This window comes from Bufo bufo, chromosome 5 (assembly GCF_905171765.1).
Source record: "Bufo bufo chromosome 5, aBufBuf1.1, whole genome shotgun sequence".
NCBI classification, from domain to species: Eukaryota; Metazoa; Chordata; class Amphibia; order Anura; family Bufonidae; genus Bufo; species Bufo bufo.
The window spans coordinates 365,236,650-365,255,743 of NC_053393.1; positions in this window are offsets into that span (position 1 = coordinate 365,236,650).

The window sequence follows — 19,094 nt, forward strand, 5'->3', positions numbered from 1 at the left end:
CTTTCTTGCCAGCCACGCTGTGGAGTACTTGGATGCGTGTGATGGAGCATTGTCCTGCATGAAAATCATGTTTTTCTTGAAGGATGCAGACTTCTTCCTGTACCACTGCTTGAAGAAGGTGTCTTCCAGAAACTGGCAGTAGGACTGGGAGTTGAGCTTGACTCCATCCTCAACCCGAAAAGGCCCCACAAGCTCATCTTTGATGATACCAGCCCAAACCAGTACTCCACCTCCACCTTGCTGGCGTCTGAGTCGGACTGGAGCTCTCTGCCCTTTACCAATCCAGCCACGGGCCCATCCATCTGGCCCATCAAGACTCACTCTCATTTCATCAGTCCATAAAACCTTAGAAAAATCAGTCTTGAGATATTTCTTGGCCCAGTCTTGACGTTTCAGCTTGTGTCTCTTGTTCAGTGGTGGTCGTCTTTCAGCCTTTCTTACCTTGGCCATGTCTCTGAGTATTGCACACCTTGTGCTTTTGGGCACTCCAGTGATGTTGCAGCTCTGAAATATGGCCAAACTGGTGGCAAGTGGCATCTTGGCAGCTGCACGCTTGACTTTTCTCAGTTCATGGGCAGTTATTTTGCGCCTTGGTTTTTCCACACGCTTCTTGCGACCCTGTTGACTATTTTGAATGAAACGCTTGATTGTTCGATGATCACGCTTCAGAAGCTTTGCAATTTTAAGAGTGCTGCATCCCTCTGCAAGATATCTCACTATTTTTGACTTTTCTGAGCCTGTCAAGTCCTTCTCTTGACCCATTTTGCCAAAGGAAAGGAAGTTGCCTAATAATTATGCACACCTGATATAGGGTGTTGATGTCATTAGACCACACCCCTTCTCATTACAGAGATGCACATCACCTAATATGCTTAATTGGTAGTAGGCTTTCGAGCCTATACAGCTTGGAGTAAGACAACATGCATAAAGAGGATGATGTGGTCAAAATACTCATTTGCCTAATAATTCTGCACTCCCTGTACTTATGGCATTGCCCCTGTTGCCTTTCTCTGAGGTCGTCCCAGTTGGGCAGAATGGCCACACATATTTCGTTCCAGAGGAGCCGTGTTCGCTGATGGTCTGCGTGGCGGCGGTCGGTGTGGTCCCACAACGGTGTACGCTCCTCCACCGCATGGATGAGGAGGTCATTGTCGATATAAAATCGTTTGACGTCCTCCTTATGCGTTCTGGTGGAGATTTGGGAACCCTGAAAGAAAAAAAATATATAGAAAAAAATTTAACTTTAATCTTTGATAAATTAGAATTTCAATAAAAACCATAACTTTACAATACTCACACGACCACGACCGCCGCGTGCTCCACGACGTCCTCTGGCAGATGGTAGATGACCTCTCTGACTGGCAACGGGACGAGATGGCTAAAAAAAAATAATACAATGCCTAAAATAATAATATTTAATCAAAAATATTAACCAACCGTTTCTCCTCCACCCCCGACTTCCTCCTCCCCTGTTCCTCTGGGTTGACCGGGACAACTCTCCTCCATAGATGCTGACTTATAAAAAAAAAATCAATTATTAGAATAATAACACAATATACAGTTTGGAATGCTAAGGAACTTTACATACCACATCCTGGTGGCGCCGTGATCGAGGAGGAGAGCTCCCGCCCTCACTCGATGACGAAGATATGCTTATAAAAAATTTTTTTATTGTATATTTGAACTTTAAATTAAAGAACAGAACAACGAAAATAATACTTACTTGTCATTGCAATTTTAATGGAAGGCTGCCTGCCTGGCTGGATTTTTGATGGCTGGCTAGCAGCAAATTCTTTTGTTGGTCTAAAAAAAATAATAATATTTTGACAGGTGGTCATATTGTTGAACAAACAAATACTACTCCTAACATGCACTATGTACTTATATTACCTGCAACCCCTATGCTACAGTACATAGGGGTTGCAGTTAAAAGAAGTACATAGTAAATGCTAGGAGTAGCAGTAGACAGGACTACTACTCCTAACTAAAGATGTCGCGAGCATAAAATTTTCCGTTCACGAGCGGCGAACGTGAATTTTCGCAAATGTTTGCGAACAGGCGAACCGCCAGAGACTTCAATAGGCAGGCGAATTTTAAAACCTACAGGGACTCTTTCTGGCCACAATAGTGATGGAAAAGTTGTTTCAAGGGGAATAACACCTGGACTGTGGCATGCCGGAGGGAGATCCATGGCAAAACTCCCATGGAAAATTACGTAGTTGACGCAGAGTCGGGTTTTAATCCATAAAGGGCATAAATCACCTAACATTCCTAAATTGTTTGGAATAACGTGATTTAAAACATCCAGTGTGTGTATACGATCAGGTATGATGTTGTATCAATCAGGTAGTGCAAGGGTTACGCCCGCTTCACAGTGACAGACCAAACTCCCCATTTAACGCACCGCAAACAGTCCATTTGCACAACCGCAAACTCCCCATTTACACAAGGTTGGATACCAAGCTAGCCATGTCCTGTTCATTGTCCTCACTGGTGTCATTGAAGGTCTCTTCCTCCACCCAGCCACGTACAACATCAAGGGTCCCCGAAAGGTGACAACAAGCCCCCTGGGACGCCTGCTGTGGCGGGTCTTCCACCTCCTCAAAGCCACCTTCCTCCTCTGACTCCTCTTCTTCAGACTCCTCTCTCTGCGTTGCCGCAGGTCCAGCAATCGACGACGACAAGGCAGCTTCTGGTGGTGATGGTGACCACAACTCATCCTCTTCATGCTCATCTACGGCCTGATCCAGCACTCTTCGCAGGGCACGCTCCAGAAAAAACACATATGGGATGAGCTCGATGATGTTGCCTTGGGTTTGACTGACCAGGTTTGTCACCTCCGCAAAAGGACGCATGAGCCTACAGCCATTGTGCATGAGCGTTCAGTAACGCGGCAAAAAATACCCAGCTCCGCAGAGGCTGTCCTCTTTTGTTTAAATTAAAAAAAATCTGTTCTTAACAGTTTAATATCTGTTTTGTCCTCTATCCGGGCCCGGTGTATGGAATAGATTTTAGGAACCGGGAGATGGAAAAAGATGCTTGGTCGGTCCTCTTACTTCCAATTTGGGGCACTGCGCGTGCGCCGTGCAATGTACTGTGCCACCAGATAGGAATAGTACTACTTAACACACCACTCATATCTGGTGGCACAGTATATTGCACGGCGCACGCGCAGTGCCCCAAATTGGAAGTAAGAGGACCGACCAAGCATCTTTTTCCATCTCCCGGTTCCTAAAATCTATTCCATACACGTCCCCATATAGGGGACGTAACAGGGATTAAACTGATAGGAATAGTACTACTTAACACACCACTCATATCAGTTTAATCCCTGTTACGTCCCCTATCAGGGGACGTGTATGGAATAGATTTTAGACAACCGCAAAGAGTTGTCAATAGTTGACATATTCATGACATAAATTTTATTCCTCTATGCGTCAATCTTGGTGTAGTGATGACTGTGCTAGTGCACACGTTTGGGAGATTGCAGGCGATGGGGGTTTTTCAAAGTCTATGGTCGTGCTGAGGTAGTTCAGTAACAGTTACGTGACCCAGAAAACAATGATTCTGCAGTGTGGGCCCATTGTTGGCCTAGTAGGTTTTAATGATTACCTTAGATGATCACAAAGAAAATGTATGTTTTTTCTATGCAAAATTATCCAGCCGATCGCTTTTGGTCTGTTCACATTAAAGCAACGACCTTATCATCTGGGGTGTGCCAACATTGCCATTGCCAACACACTCATAGAGGTGGTCGCTTCATTGTGATACGCAAGCCCCTTCACCACAACAAAGGTAACGATCACGAAGGGGAATTGACACATGCATGTGCCTTTTTTTTTGTTTTGTTTTTGCAGCCACAGTGCAGCACCAGAGGCCAGAAAAATTAGGCATGTACACATGCCAGAAAAACTAGGCATTGTTGCAGCCGCTGCTGTAGCAGCGGCCAGAAAAATTGATGTTTTCCAGGCAGAAAGTGCACTAAAACATTGCAGCTTGAACCCTAGTTGGTGGCGGATAGGTCATGCAAGTCATCCGGCATGCAGAGATAAAATACAGCAGCGTGTGGACCATTTTTAGCCCAAGGCAGCTCATCTCATCACCAGGCCTTTTTTAGTCAAATGTATCGCCCACTGTCAGTCCCTTCGGGATCCATGCCTCATTCATCTTAATAAAGGTGAGGTAATCTAGACTTTTTTGACCTAGACGACTTCTCTTCTCAGTGACAATACCTCCTGCTGCACTGAAGGTCCTTTCTGACAGGACACTTGAAGCGGGGCAGGCCAGAAGTTCTATCGCAAATTGGGAAAGCTCAGGCCACAGGTCAAGCCTGCACACCCAGTAGTCAAGGGGTTCATCGCTCCTCAGAGTGTCGATATCTGCAGTTAAGGCGAGGTAGTCTGCTACCTGTCGGTCGTTCTCTGAGGATGGACCCCGAAGGGCTGTGGCGATGCGTAGGACTTAAAAAGCTCTGCATATCCTCCATCAACAACACGTCTGTAAAGTGTCCTGTCCTTGCCGGCGTGGTCGTGGTAGGAGGATTACTTTCACCTCTTCCCCTGTTAGATTCCCGTTGTGCTGTGACATCACCCTTATACGCTGTGCAAAGCATACTTTTTAATTTATTTTGGAACTGCTGCATCCTTTCCGACTTCCGGTAATTCGGTAACATTTCAGGCACTTTCTGCTTATACCGGGGGTCTAGTAGCGTGGCCACCCAGTACAGGTTGTTCTCCTTCAGCCTTTTTATACGAGGGTCCCTCAACAGGCACGACAGCATGAAAGACCCCATTTGCACAAGGTTGGATGCCGGGCTACTCATGTCCAGTTCCTCGTCTTCACTGATCTCACTGCAGGTCTGTTCTTCCCCCCAGCCACGTACAACACCACGGGTACCAGATAGGTGACAACGAGCACCCTGGGATGCCTGCTGTGGTTGGTCTTCCTCCTCCTCCTCAAAGCCACATTCCTCCTCTGACTCCTCTTCCAGCGTTGCCGCAGGTCCAGCAAGCGATGCTGATACGGCTGTTTCTGGTGGTGATGGTGACCCCAACTCTTCCTCTTCACGCTCATCTACGGCCTGATCCAGCACTCTTCGCAGGGCACGCTCCAGGAAGAAAACAAATGGGATGATGTTGCGGATGGTGCCTTCAGTGCGACTGACTAGTTTTGTCACCTCCTCAATAGGACGCATGAGCCTACAGGCATTGCGCATGAGCGTCCAGTAACGTGCACCCCGGTCATACAAATACTCGTTGACGGCTTTTTCTTGTTGAAGCAGGCGGTCGAACATTAGGAGTGTTGAATTCCAACGTGTTGGGCTGTCACAAATCAAGCACCTCACTGGCATGTTGTTTCGCCGCTGGATAACTGAAAAGTGCGCCATGGCCGTGTAGGAACGCCTGAAATGGCCACACACCTTTCTGGCCTGCTTGAGGACGTCCTGTAAGCCTGAGTACTTATGCACAAAGCGTTGTACAATCAGATTCAACACATGTGCCATGCACGGCACATGTGTCAACTTGCCCAAATTTAATGCCGCCAACAAATTGCTTCCGTTGTCACACACCACTTTGCCGATCTCCAGTTAGTGCGGAGTCAGCCACTGATCCACCTGTGCGTTCAGGGCGGACAGGAGTGCTGGTCCGGTGTGACTCTCTGCTTTCAGGCAAGTCAACTCCAAGACGGCGTGACACTGTCGTATCTGGGATGTGGAATAGCCCCTGGGGAGCTGGGGGGTGCAGTTGATGTGGAGCAAGACGCAGCAGCAGAAGAGGACTCAGCCGAGGAGGTTATCGAAGAGGATGGAGTAGGAGGAGTAGAGGAGGTGGCAGCAGGCCTGCCTGCAAGTCGTGGCGATGTCACCAACTCCTCTGCAGAGCCACGCATTACATGCTTGGCAGCCGTCAGCAGGTTTACCCAATGCGCAGTGTAGGTGATATACCTGCCCTGACCATGCTTTGCAGACCAGGTATCAGTGGTCAGATGGACCCTTGCCCCAACACTGTGTGCCAGACATGCCATGACTTCCTTTTGCACAATCGAGTACAGGTTGGGGATTGCCTTTTGTGCAAAGAAATTTCGGCCGGGTACCTTCCACTGCGGTGTCCCAATAGCTACAAATTTTTGGAAGGCCTTAGACTCCACCAGCTAACTCCATTCGGTTTGGAGGTGAGCCGCCTTATTTCTACTTTTCTAAAAACAATTTACCCCTTTTTTTGGCTGAGCTCCCCCAACCCAAAATGGACATATGGAGTTGCATTGAAATTAAATGTTCGAAGGTACATAAACATTTTCGATGCAACAACTTATGACTTGAGTGCCCGTTTTATACATACATTTACTTTCTCTTTGTTTCTGGGGTAAACATTAACGTGAGCACCTAACTTCATTCGGTTTGGAGGTGAGCCGCCTTATTTCTATATTTCTACTTATGGTAAAAGCTGGCGGGCTAAGAGTTCCGACAAGCCAGCTGTCAGACGCCGGGCAAGGGGGTGACTTTGTGACATTGGCTTCTTACGCTCAAAAATGTCCTTGACAGACACCTGACTGTGGGCAGATGAGCAGGAACTGCTCAAGGCGAGAGACGGAGTGGCGGATGGTTGATAGGGGGCAAGGAGGACAGCAGTGGTTGACGTGGCTGAAGATGCTGGACCAGGAGGAGGATGGCGGCTTTGAGTTTGTGTGCTGCTTGTACTCATGTGTTGATCCCATAGGCGTTTGTGATTTGAGATCATGTGCCTTCGCAAAGCAGTTGTACCTAGGTGGGTGTTGGACTTCCCACGACTCAGTTTCTTTCAGCACAGGTTGCAAATGGCATCGCTGTTGTCAGAGGCAGACACACAAAAAAAATGCCACACTGCTGAGCTCTGCAATGACGGCATTCTGGTGGTGGCAACAGCATGCGTTGATTGGCATGCTGTCTGGCTGACCCCGGGTGCCGATGCATGCTGTCTGACTGTGCCACTAGCTCCTTGCGACGACCTCCCCATGCTTACAACTCGTCTCCTCCTCCTCTCTGTCTCCCCATTTGAACTTTCCCTCTGTTCTTCTTCTCTTCGAGCGGGCACCCACGTGACATCCACGGACACATGGTCATCATCAACCGCTTCACTTGTATCTGACAACTCAGCAAAGGAAGCAGCAGCGGGTACAACATCATCATCACACCGTACGTCCATATGTGTAATGCTGCCTGACTGAGACATATCCCTGTTATCTACATCCTCTGGCAATAATGGTTGAGCATCACTCATTTCTTCCAACTGATGTGTAAATAACTCCTCTGACAGATCAGGTGAAGCAGCTGTGGTGCTAGTGTTGGTGGTGGTGGCAGGAGGGCGAGTGGTAACTTGAGAGGTGCCTGAAGCTGAGCTGGAGGAGGATGGTGCGTCAAGGTTCCAAGCGGAAGCTGTAGAAGATTGTGTTAGCCAGTCAACTATGTCCTCTGAACTTTTTGAGTTCAGGGTACATGGCCTCTAAACACTGGGCATTATTCTAGGGCCAAAGGGAATCACAGCCCCACGACCACGACGGCCCCTGCGGGGTGGCCTGCCTCTGCCTGTCATTTTTTTTAGATTAGTTTAGTTGTACTATGCGTGCAAGCTACTGTGACACCAGATATGAGTGGCACTGTGCACTGGCAGAAGTTGGCAGAGTAGACGCTGTAGGCCTGACACACACGCTTGCAGACAACTAACTGCTATTCAATCTATTACAGTAAAAAAAAAATTAATCACTGGTGACACTATGCACTTGCAGGGCCTGAAACACACACACGTGCAGGCAACTGACTGCTATTATTTTACAGTCAAAATTATTATTATTTTTTTTAAATGCCAGCTACTGTGACACCAGATATGAGTGGTGGCACTGGGCAAGTGGGCACAGTATACGCTGTGAGCCTGACACACACGCTGGCAGGCAACTGCAATTAGATTACACAGGGAAAAAAAAGCAGACTGATGTACCAGCCCTAAAAAGGGCTTTTTGGGGTGCTGTGAGGACGCTGTCCTTACAGCAGAGATCAGATGAGTCTTTCAGGACTGGAGTGGACACTGAATACACTAGCCTAGCTATCGATTTCCCTATTAAATCAGCAGCAGCTACACTGTCCCTCCTCTCACTAAGACTGCAGCTTCCGAATTAATCTAAAATTTATGCTGTCCAGGAGGTGGGAGGGAGGGTATGCTGCTGATTGGCTGGAATGTGTCTGCTGACTGTGAGGTACAGGGTCAAAGTTTACTCAATGATGACGAATAGGGGGCGGACCGAACATCGCATATGTTCGCCAGCGAATAGTTCGGGACATCTCTACTCCTAACATGCACTATGTACTTATATTACCTGCAACCCCTATGCTACAGTACATAGGGGTTGCAGTTAATATAAGTACATAGTGGATGCTAGGAGTAGCAGTAGACAGGACTACTACTCCTAACATGCACTATGTACTGACAGCTACTATGTACTTATAGCTCCTATGTATAAGTACATAGGAGCTGTTTATATGTATTTTTTTCTGTCAAAAATAAAAAATAATACTCACCTTCTCTGGCTTGCTCCCGACTCCCTCGCAGGCAGGATCCAGACAGGATGGCGCGAAACTTGCTCCTCCTCTATCCGGCGCAGGCGCAGAGAGGATATCCGGATCAGTCGTTGCGTCGTTCGCCTGAACATTTTAAGCCGGATCCGTCCTTAATACAATTCAATGGGAATTAAGGACGGATCCGGCGTTACGACGAATGCTACGGCTTTTGAGACTGAGAAGAAAATTGAGCATGCTACGGTTTTGTATTTTGACGGAAACGTCGAAAAGACTGAAGCGGAGCAATCCTGATGCATCCTGAAGGCCGTACTATCCATTCAGAATGCATGGGGATAAAACTGATCAGTTCATTTCCGGATTTGAGCCCCTAGGACGGAACTCAGCGCCGGAAAAGAAAAACGCTAGTGTGAAAGTACCCTTATTTGTGTGAAGAAGCTATCAACGGTTATTACTAAGCGGTGGGAAGCTGAGACATTGGGATACTGGGTTAGGGTGAAATAGGTCCCTATTCTAATCCTCCACCGTCTCCTCAGCCCAGAGATGCACCTTGATGGTAGAAGCACTCTGTCCGCGTACCTAGGACTAGTCTGTCCTTACAAAGACTGTATTGCGTAGCGTAAATCCCAAATGTCACAGATCCCAACGCGTTTCCCCCTCCCGGTAAAAGGAGGGTTCATCAGGGGACAATTATTATAGGGGTCAAAAACGGTGTACAATCCCACTAATAACACAGAAATTGCCAGCATAATGATGAATAAGCTGCAGGAACTATAGGTACACACACCCACTCTTAAAATGCAGAGTACAATAATAGGGGGTCAGACAGCAGACGTGGTATGTTAAGGCGCACTCATCAAGGACATAGTGCCGGGTATCAGAGCTCCGGCTAATAAAACATTGCTGGTAGACACAATGTAAGGACATATAGTCACTCGATAGTACAGGTCAGTGTAAAATGATATGTTACTTACGCCATAACGACCAATGTAGTCTCCAAACAATAATAAGTCAGGCTTTACATACCACTCCGCTGGATGTGGGAGAGTTGCTGATATAAACTCACAGTCTGTCGGTTGTGTGACCAAAAGGAAGGTTCCTGGGGCCAGATGATAGCTCCAATGTGCCTGGGAAAGGACTTTATTTAAAGGGGACATTGTGGGTGTAGGTTACACTTTAGGTCTCCAACTTTGCTAGCGACCTTGTCAATCCATCCTACACACCCAGAACCACATAGCCAAATAGTAATAGGTTAGTCAGTTAAAAGGAGATTTTTTGTGAAACTCACCTGTAAAATCTTTTTCTCGTCTTTTCCATTGGGGGACACAGACCATGTGTATAGCTTAGATGTATTAGTAGGAGGGACACTATGCAAATATAAAAGAGAGCTCCTCCTCCTCAGGCTATACCCCCAGGCTCCACCAGGAGGAACTCAGGCGTTGCAAAAGCAGTAGGAGAAGGAAACAAAAAAAAAATAATGGAAGCCATCGGACCAAAGCCCATGAGGTCCAACCACAAACAGAACTGAACTGAAAACCCCTCCTGCAACAGGCAGAATGGGTGGGAGCTGTGTCCCCCAATGGAAAAGACGAGAAAAAGATTTTACAGGTGAGTTTCACAAAAAATCTCCTTTTCTCGTACTTTTTTCCATTGGGGGACATAGACCATGGGACGTCCCAAAGCATTCCATGGGGTGGGAAAAAATACCAGCACCGCCAGGAGGAAAGTCCAACAGTCAAACAGGAACCACAGCCTGCAAAACTCTGCGGCCAAAGACAGCATCCGCCGAAGCCAGCGAATGCAACTGATAAAACTTCGTAAAAGTATGTAAGGACGACCAAGTGGCCGCCTTACACAGCTGAGACGCAGAGGCACGATTGCGCCTTGCCCAGGAAGCTCCCACCACCCACGAGCGCGATAAGCCGCGGAGATAGCCAAGCGGATCCATCGCGCCACAGTGACCTTGGAGGCCGCCAGACCCTTACGAGGTCCCTCGGGAATCACAAAGAGGGAGTCTGAACGGCGGACGGAGGCGGTAGCCGTCAGATACACCTTCAGGGCCTGGACGACATCCAGGGAATGGAGAGCTCGTTCCTTGGGGTTTGCCGGAGAAGGACAAAAGGAGGGCAAGACAAGATCCTCGTTAAGATGGAAGGGAGAGACAACCGGGCAAAAAGGAGGGAACCGGACAGAGCACCACCTTATCCTGGTGAAAAACCAGAAAAGGCTCCAGACAGGAAAGTGCGGCCAGCTCCGATACCCGCCTGATGGAAGTTATGGCCACAAGGAAGACCACTTTCCAGGTGAGAAAGGTCAGGGAGACCTCCCTTAGAGGCTCGAAGGGGGCCGTCTGGAGAGCGCGCAGGACCAAATTGAGATCCCAAGGAAGTAAAGGGGGGACGTACGGAGGGGCCGAATGAGTCACCCCCTGAAGAAAAGTCCTCACAGGACCCAGAAGAGCAAGGGATTTCTGAAAAAAGATGACCAGAGCCGAAACTTGACCCTTCAGGGAGCTCAGCGACAGTCCCATCTCGAGTCCGGACTGAAGAAACGAGAGCACCATCGGGATGGAAAAACGAAAGGGAGGGAAACCAGAGTTCTCACAAAAGGTAAGGAAGGCCTTCCAGGTACGATAGTAAATCCGTGAGGAAGCCGGCTTTCTTCGCTTTGATCATGGTTCTAACCACCGAATCCGAGAACCCCCTCTTCTTCAGGATGGCGGTTTCAACAGCCACGCCGTTAAACGAAGAGACTGTAAATTCCGGTGGAAGAGCGGGCCCAATCCGGGCCGATGAGAACGGTCGGAATCCCTTCCGCCTCGATCTTGCATAGAACCTTCGGCTGCTGAGGAAGTGGAGGAAAGACATAGAGGAGGCTGAAGTCCTGCCACGGAGACACCAGCGCGTCCACCCCGTACACCTTCGGATCCCGGGCGCGATCCAGGAACATCGGGAGCTTGTTGTTGAGCCTGGAACACATCCGGACGGCGCCACCTGCGGCAGACGTCTTCGAATACATCCGGATGCAGAGACCACTCGCCTAGATGCACCTTGTTGCGGCTTAGAAAGTCAGCTGTCCAGTTGTCTACTCCTGCAATGTATACCGTCGACAACACTGGAACATGCAACTCCGCCCACAGCAGAATTCTCCTCACCTTCTGCATCACCGCTCGGCTGCGGGTCCCGCCTTGATGGTTGATGTAAGCCACAGCCGTGGCATTGTCCGACTGAACCCTCACCGGGCCGCCGGCCAGGAGAGGAGTCCAATGGGAGAGGGAGTGGAAAAATCGCTCTCAGCTCCAGGATGTTGATCGGGAGGCGAGATTCCGTCGCCGACCAAACCCCCTGAACCGTGCGGGACCGGAGAACGCCGCCCCAACCCAGGAGGCTGGCATCGGTGGTGACGATCGTCCAGGAGAATGGGAGGAAAGATCTTCCCGATGTCAGGTTCATAGGGGACAGCCACCAAGGTAGAGCTGTCCGAACCCGCAGAGACAGGCGGATGAGAGCGTCCAGACCACGAGAGGTCTTGTCCCAAAGGGAAAAGGATCTCCTGTTGCAGCGAACAAGTGTGAAACTGGGCATATGGTACGGCCTCGAAAGAGGCTACCATGAGACCCAGGACCCGCATGCACTCCCGGATGGAGAGACACGGGGAGCGCAGCAGGTGCGACACCGCCCCCTGGATCAGGGAGGACTTGGAGACCGGAAGAAACACTTTGGCAGCCGAGGTATCCAAAACCATCCCCAGGAAGGAGAGCTTCTGGGACGGGAGTAGAGAGGATTTTTGGAAGTTGATCAGCCAGCCGAACTGTTCCAGAGTCTGAACAGTGATCCGGACGCTGTCCACGGCCTGCGGAAACGAGGGGGTCTTTATCAGGATGTCGTCCAGGTAGGGCAGCAAAGGAATACCTGTGGTGCGAAGAAGAGCCATGAGCGGCGCTAGGATCTTGGTAAAGACCCGAGGGGCGGTCGCTAACCCGAAAGGAAGAGCGACAAACTGATAGTGCCGGCCACCAATGACGAAGCGCAGGAATCGTTGGTGAGATTCTGCAATAGGGACATGCAGATAGGCGTCCTGGATGTCTACGGACGCGAGGAACTCCCCTGGAAGAAGAGAAACAATAACGGAGCGGAGGGATTCCATTCGGAACCTCCGCACCCGCAGAAACTTGTTGAGCAGCTTTAGATCCAGGATCGGACGCACCGACCCCTTCTTCTTTGGGACCACGAACAGGTTTGAATAGAAACCTGTGCCCTGTTCCTCTGGGGGAACTGGGGTAATAACCCCCCGGTCCAGAAGGGGAGAAACTGCCATCAAGAGATCCGAGGCACGGGCCGGATCCCCCGGAACGCGAGAAGGGAAAAAACGTTCCGGCGGTCTGGACGCAAATTCTATCTTGTAACCTGACGTTACAATTTCTAGAGCCCAGGCATCCTGAACATGAGCCCTCCAAACCTGCTGATAAGAGAGCAGACGGCCCCCCACCACGAGGGGTGGGGGCGTCCCTTCATGCGGAAAACTGCTTGGGAGCGCCAGGAAGGCTCGGGCTTGAAGGAGGGGTTCTTGCGGGAGTCCTGTGACCCCCCTGCGGAGGAAGCAGACGACGTCCTGTTAGAAGAGAAGCGGCGAAAGGACTGGTACCGGGAACCGGAAGACCTGGTCTGAAAGGGGCGCTTGGCCCTAGGTTGTGGAAGATGAGTGCTCTTGCCCCCTGTAGCGGCAAAGATGAACTCGTCCAGTTGAGCCCCAAAAAGTCTGGAACCCTCAAAGGGGAGGTTAGCAAGGGAACGCTTAAAAGAAACATCAGCGTCCCACACCTTCAACCAGACCTCTCTGCGCTGAATGACAGAGAGGGCTGAAATGCAGGCAAAGAGGGAACCAATGTCCATGGAAGCCACGCAAAGGAATTTGGAAGCCTGAGACATCTGGAGAACCAAATCCAGTGTGTCTGCAGACGCATCTTGTTCCGCCAGGTCTTGGTGGTGTCGCTGCAACCACACCGAGAGAGCTCTGGCCACCCATGCCGAGGCAAAGGCAGGTCGCAGGGACGTGCCCGCCAATGAGAAAATGGATTTGGAAAGAGAATCTAGGCGTCTGTCCACAGAGTCCTGCAGAGAGGAGCCATCTAGAACAGGGAGGGCCGTGTTTTTGGCTAACCTGGCCACCGGGGCATCTACCTTAGGAGGAGAAGACCACTTCTCCACACTGTCAGTCGGAAAAGGATAAAGCGTATCCATGCGTTTGGTGGCAGAAAACTTTTGATTAGGACGGTCCCAGGCCCTGGATATGACAGCGGAAAATTCCTCATGGACAGGAAACGCGGCAGCCTCCGGTTTTTTGGAGGGAAAAAGGGCGAACTCCCTCCTCGTGAAAGGAGAATTCCCTTGGAGATTAAAGGTGTCACGGACAGCCGCTACTAAGTCAGCCACCATGGTGGAGAGCTTAGGCAGAGGTTCCCGCTCCATGACCTCGTCCGAGCCGGACAATTCCCCTTCAGACTTGCGCTCCCTGGGGGGGGGGGGGAGAGTCGTCCGAACGTGCCTCTAGACGCGGGGGGGGGGGGGGGGGAAGCTGAGTCATCCGAGGAGGGATGCTGCCGCTCACGCTGCCTCTTAGTAGTCAGACGTCCTCTGCGGGAACCACTGCGAGAAGACGGAGTGGTTGGCGCCACAGGATTGGAAACTGCCACACGTTCCATAAAGGACATGGCTGCCTTGGCGACTAAGGCCAAATCAGCGGCCGCACTGGACATGGCGGATGCCCAAGCGGGAACCGCAGACTCCGCAGGGACAGAGGGGGGGGGCTGGGCTGGGCAAGAGAAGGGGGAGAAGGGTGATCCTGTCCAGGGGCAGGGCAGGAGGCACAGGAACCAGTGACGGAAAGTGGTAGAAAACACTCCATACAGGACCCCATTGGGGTCTGAGAAGAGGTCTTGGCAGACTTAGGCATGATGGCAACCACAAAAAAAGATCTAACAGCTGCAGCTAGAAGCTGAAAAAGTCCTACAACCCAGGCAACAGCACAGAAAAACAACACCGGAGAGGAGCAGGGGAGCAGCCACACAGCGTGAGGAGCTTCTCAGCAGGCGGAGGGAGCCGGAGCGAGGCTCTAGGCTCCACCCCCAGGACACGTCATACAAGCGCGAAAAGAGCGTGCGCTCCACTCCCTGCGCTATATGCAAAAATGTCCCCCGGCGCCGAACGCGGCGTAGCGGGGGTTAATAAATGGCATGGCAACCCCTGCAGTGGTGTCGGAGGCCCCCGAATGAAGCGGGAGACCCGCCGCTGGTGGGTGCTGCTGCGGGTTGGTAGAAGCGGCGCCGGCTGAGAACAGACATGCCGCCTGGAAAAAACTTCAATGGGAGCCGAGAAGTCTGCCAGCAGGGAAGATGTTCAGTTCACCCAGGCGCCCATAGGTATCAGGCAGGGAGAAAGGGGAGGGGGGAGCAGAGAGGATTGTAGTATACTTATCTGCCCCTGAAGTCTTCTCCCTCTGTTCAATACCAGCAGGGCTCACCTCTTCAGACATCTGACTCACCTGAGTACAGTGCTCTGGATGGAGGGCAGCAGCAGGTGACCCAGGGGCTGGTGGGATGCCGGAGCTAACAAATCGAGCACGGATCCACTTGTCTTCTTGGGGGAAAATGGAGGCAGCGTCCAAAAGACGGCGGCAGACACTCCACGGGGGAGCAGGAAAGCGCTATGCCGACCTGTGTCCCCATCTAGAAGAAAATAACAAAAAGGAGTAGAATCAATAAGTGTCATCCTCCTTCACCAGACACTAAGCAAAGACTGAGTTCCTCCTGGTGGTATAGCCCGAGGAGGAGGAGCTCTCTTTTATATTTGCATAGTGTCCCTACTACTAATACCTCTAAGCTATACCCATGGTCTGTGTCCCCCAGTGGAAAAAAGTATGAGAAATACAGACCCCCTTCCTCATATGGCACCCCCTCCAAACAAAGAGCGCTCCAAGCCTCCTTCTCGAGAGAAGGAACACCCCCAAGGCATCCGTCCCGCATTGGACGATCGATGAATATGTGTGCAGGGGGTGTGACCTTTCAGAAAGTCACTACCTCCCGTGATTCAACCCCCAGCACGGACCTTACGTATATACTCACTGCCAATCTAGGGGGGTGACCTAGAGAAGAGAGGGGTCATTATCATGGCAAATGGAGAAATGTCTGGAAACGCTGTGTGAGGACTTTTCTTTTAATGTTCAAACGGTGCTCATTCATTCTGTCTCTCATGGTTTGGGTTTCTACCTACATAATGCAAGTTACATGGACATTGCAAGAGATGGATAACATTACTTATTCCACAACTCATATCATGTTTAAGAAAAAGGTTTCTTTGGAAGAAGGAATAATGATTTTTTTTTTGTTGTGGGTGATAATGTCACAGCATTTGCACCTCTTGATATTGCATCTATAAGCCCCTTTTCTTATAGGTTGAACCTGTGTCAGAGGGGGGTACTGGCCTTTTTTCTTTATGTTGGGGCAAGATGGTGCTATGATGTTTTTTAAAAGGTCTGTGCCCTACGGTACGCGATTATGGGAAAACGTGGTAATTCATTTTTTAGAATAGGATCTTTTTGCAATACTGGTTAATATTCGTCTAAAGCCTCATGCACACGACCGTGACGTTGTTTCCGGTCCGCAAAAAACGGAAGCTGCCCGTGCGGCCCATTGTAGAAGTTCCTATTCTTGTCCACAAAACGGACAAGAATAGGACATGCTATATTTTTTTTTGCGGGGCCACGGAACTGTGCAACGGATGCGGACTAAGTGCGGCTCGGATGCGGACCCGAACAACGGTCGTGTGCATGAGGCCTAATCGTCATGTGTTTTAAGTTATATCTGGTTATCAGATTAAGTTGACGGCTGGTAGGGGTATCACGTTGTGTTTTGTTGGGTACTGTACGTTTGGATTTCAAGGCCTCTTTCCGATTTTCTTTGAGGACTCTTTTGGAGGATTCTCTTATAAGCTTCTTGGGATAGCCTTTTTCCTCAAAACGATGTTTGAGGATCTCAAGCTGTAGTTTCATAGTATGATCATCTGAGCCTAATTCTCTTCATCTGACTAAAATGAATGTTTCTTTTGCATTTTAGGTGGTGACAGCTAATATAGTCCAAATAGCTATTGGCGTCAACCTTTTTAAAGTGAGTTTTAGTAAAGATTTTGTCAGATGTTGGCTTCAATGTAGCTATATTCGAGGCTGAATTTTAGTCCCCAATCGTTAGTGTTTCAACAAATAATAGAAGTTTCTCCACACTTTCTTCAAAGATGATGTCATCAATATATCTCCGATAAAACGTAATGTTTGGGTGGGAAAGTAGGTCAAATTCCTCTTAAAAAAGCCCCATAAAGAGGTTTGCATAGGACGGCGCAAATTTGGTTCCCATAGCGGTCCACTTTTCTTGAATAAAGAAGACTTCGTTAAAGGTAAAATAATTGTGATGTAGTATGAATTCAATGGCTTTGAAAATAAATTCTTTTTGGAGTTTGGGCATAATCAGGTCTGTTTCGAGGAAGGTTCTTATTGCTAGGAGTTCCAGATCGTGTTTGATGTTGCTATAAAGTGAAGATACATCTAGGGCAGTGATGGTGAACCTTTTAGAGACCGAGCGCCCAAACTGCAACCCAAAGCCCGCTTATTTATTGCAAAGTGCCAAACGACAATTAAACCTGAATACTACAGTCCGATATAGTATATCTTCCATGTACTTTATCATTTAGCTATAATAGCTTGGCTACATTCATTATGCTGCTCGTGCTGTTCATAGTGCGCCCTACTCTGATGAATGGCAGGAAGAGTCTAAGACATATTGGTACACCATGGACTTTTTCCAGGGTGCGGCTGCCCACAGAGAGGGCTCTGAGTACCGCCTCTGGCACCCGTGCCATAGGATCGCCTCCACTGATCTAGGGTGACCCACATAAAGCCCTCCTTACATTCTATAGAGTCGAGAGTGTTAATGAGATGAGTTGTGTCTTTTAGAGGGGAGTTGGACAACGTATTTCTGGAGGAAGTTGTCGACATAGGTTAGATATAAGGGAACCGATCCCTGATATTATTGGTCTCCCTGGGGGCTTTATTATACATTAGCAGCACTCTTCCCCCCCCCCCACGCAATTAACGGCAACATGAAGTTGCCATCCTACTTGCGTTCCACTGCGAGCGTGACCAGAAGTACCTCTCTTCCTGTCCCGTTCGGCTCCTCCATAACCATCACCTCTTCCCTCCAACACCCCCATTAGATTTGATTATCACCAGTCCCTTGAGCCAGGACCAGGCCAGCCACTACTACTAATATTGTCACAAAAATAAAAGATTTAATATAAGTTCCACCTTGAAATGCACACTTCCAGTCTCGGAAGTGAGGTCACTTCTTCTACCTCCACCTCGTGCACTCCAAATATCATGTGTCTAAAAAGCCCCTGGGCAAGGTGTCTTGTATGATGCTATTGCTGTCTATTTTGACTGCTCCTGAAGAAGGGTATGTAAGTGAACCCCCGAAACGTGTCGAGCCTACCTGAGATATTCAATAAAAGTAAACCACCAGAAGTAACACCTGTCATACTGCCGTATCTTTCCTGAGATACAAGCGATCCTGGCGGGGGAGGCTGAGTCTATGGGTGTCTTGAGCTTTATCCAATAGACCTCCTCCTCAGTGAATAGAGTCAACCATTTATTCTTTGTTTTTAACCAGTCTTTTATTTGCATTTTCATCACATCCATTTAGGTCAGAATCTCAAAGTTTACTGATCTATTGTTGCATGACTCCAAAATACTTATATCTAGTATATCTACCCTGTTTCCCTATTACTTGACAGTGACATTTTGGAATCTGGCACCTTTTTGGTGGCTGTGTTCTTTTTCTTTTCTGCACTCATTTATGTGATAGTGGCTGAATGTGTAGATAAACTATCGGCAGCCTAATATTCCTTATTCTGGCACTACTTCCTTCTCCTCACTTTGGCGCCCTGCCAAAAGATTCTAAGATCTTTTGGATTTTTTCCAACAAGTTGTTCAATTAACTCTCTTTTTCGTACAATTTTTTTTTTCTCCTCCCTATCCTCTGGTGCTGAAGTGCCAGAATAAAGCACCATTTGGACTTGAACCCCATTTTCTGAGAAGGAATCTGTCATCGCCGCCCTGCTTGAGAGAGAGATCCCTTAGGCCTTTTTCAAACGAGCGAGTTTTCCGCGCGGGTGCAATGCGTGACATGAACGCATAGCACCCGCCCTGAATCCTGGCCCATTCATTTCAATGTGTACATGAGCTTTTTTGTTCAGGCATCAGTTCTGCGTTGCGTGAAAAACGCAGCATGTTTTATATTCTGCGCTTTTCACGCAGCCCTGGCCCCATAGAAGTGAATAGGGTTTCAGTTAAAAAACGCATTGCATCCGGAAGCAAGTGCGGATGCGATGCGTTTTTCAAGGATGGTTGCTTAGAGATGTTGTTTGTAAACCTTCAGTTTTTTATCACGCGCGTGAAAAATGCATTGCAACCACGCAGAAAAAACTGAACTGAACGCAATCGCAGA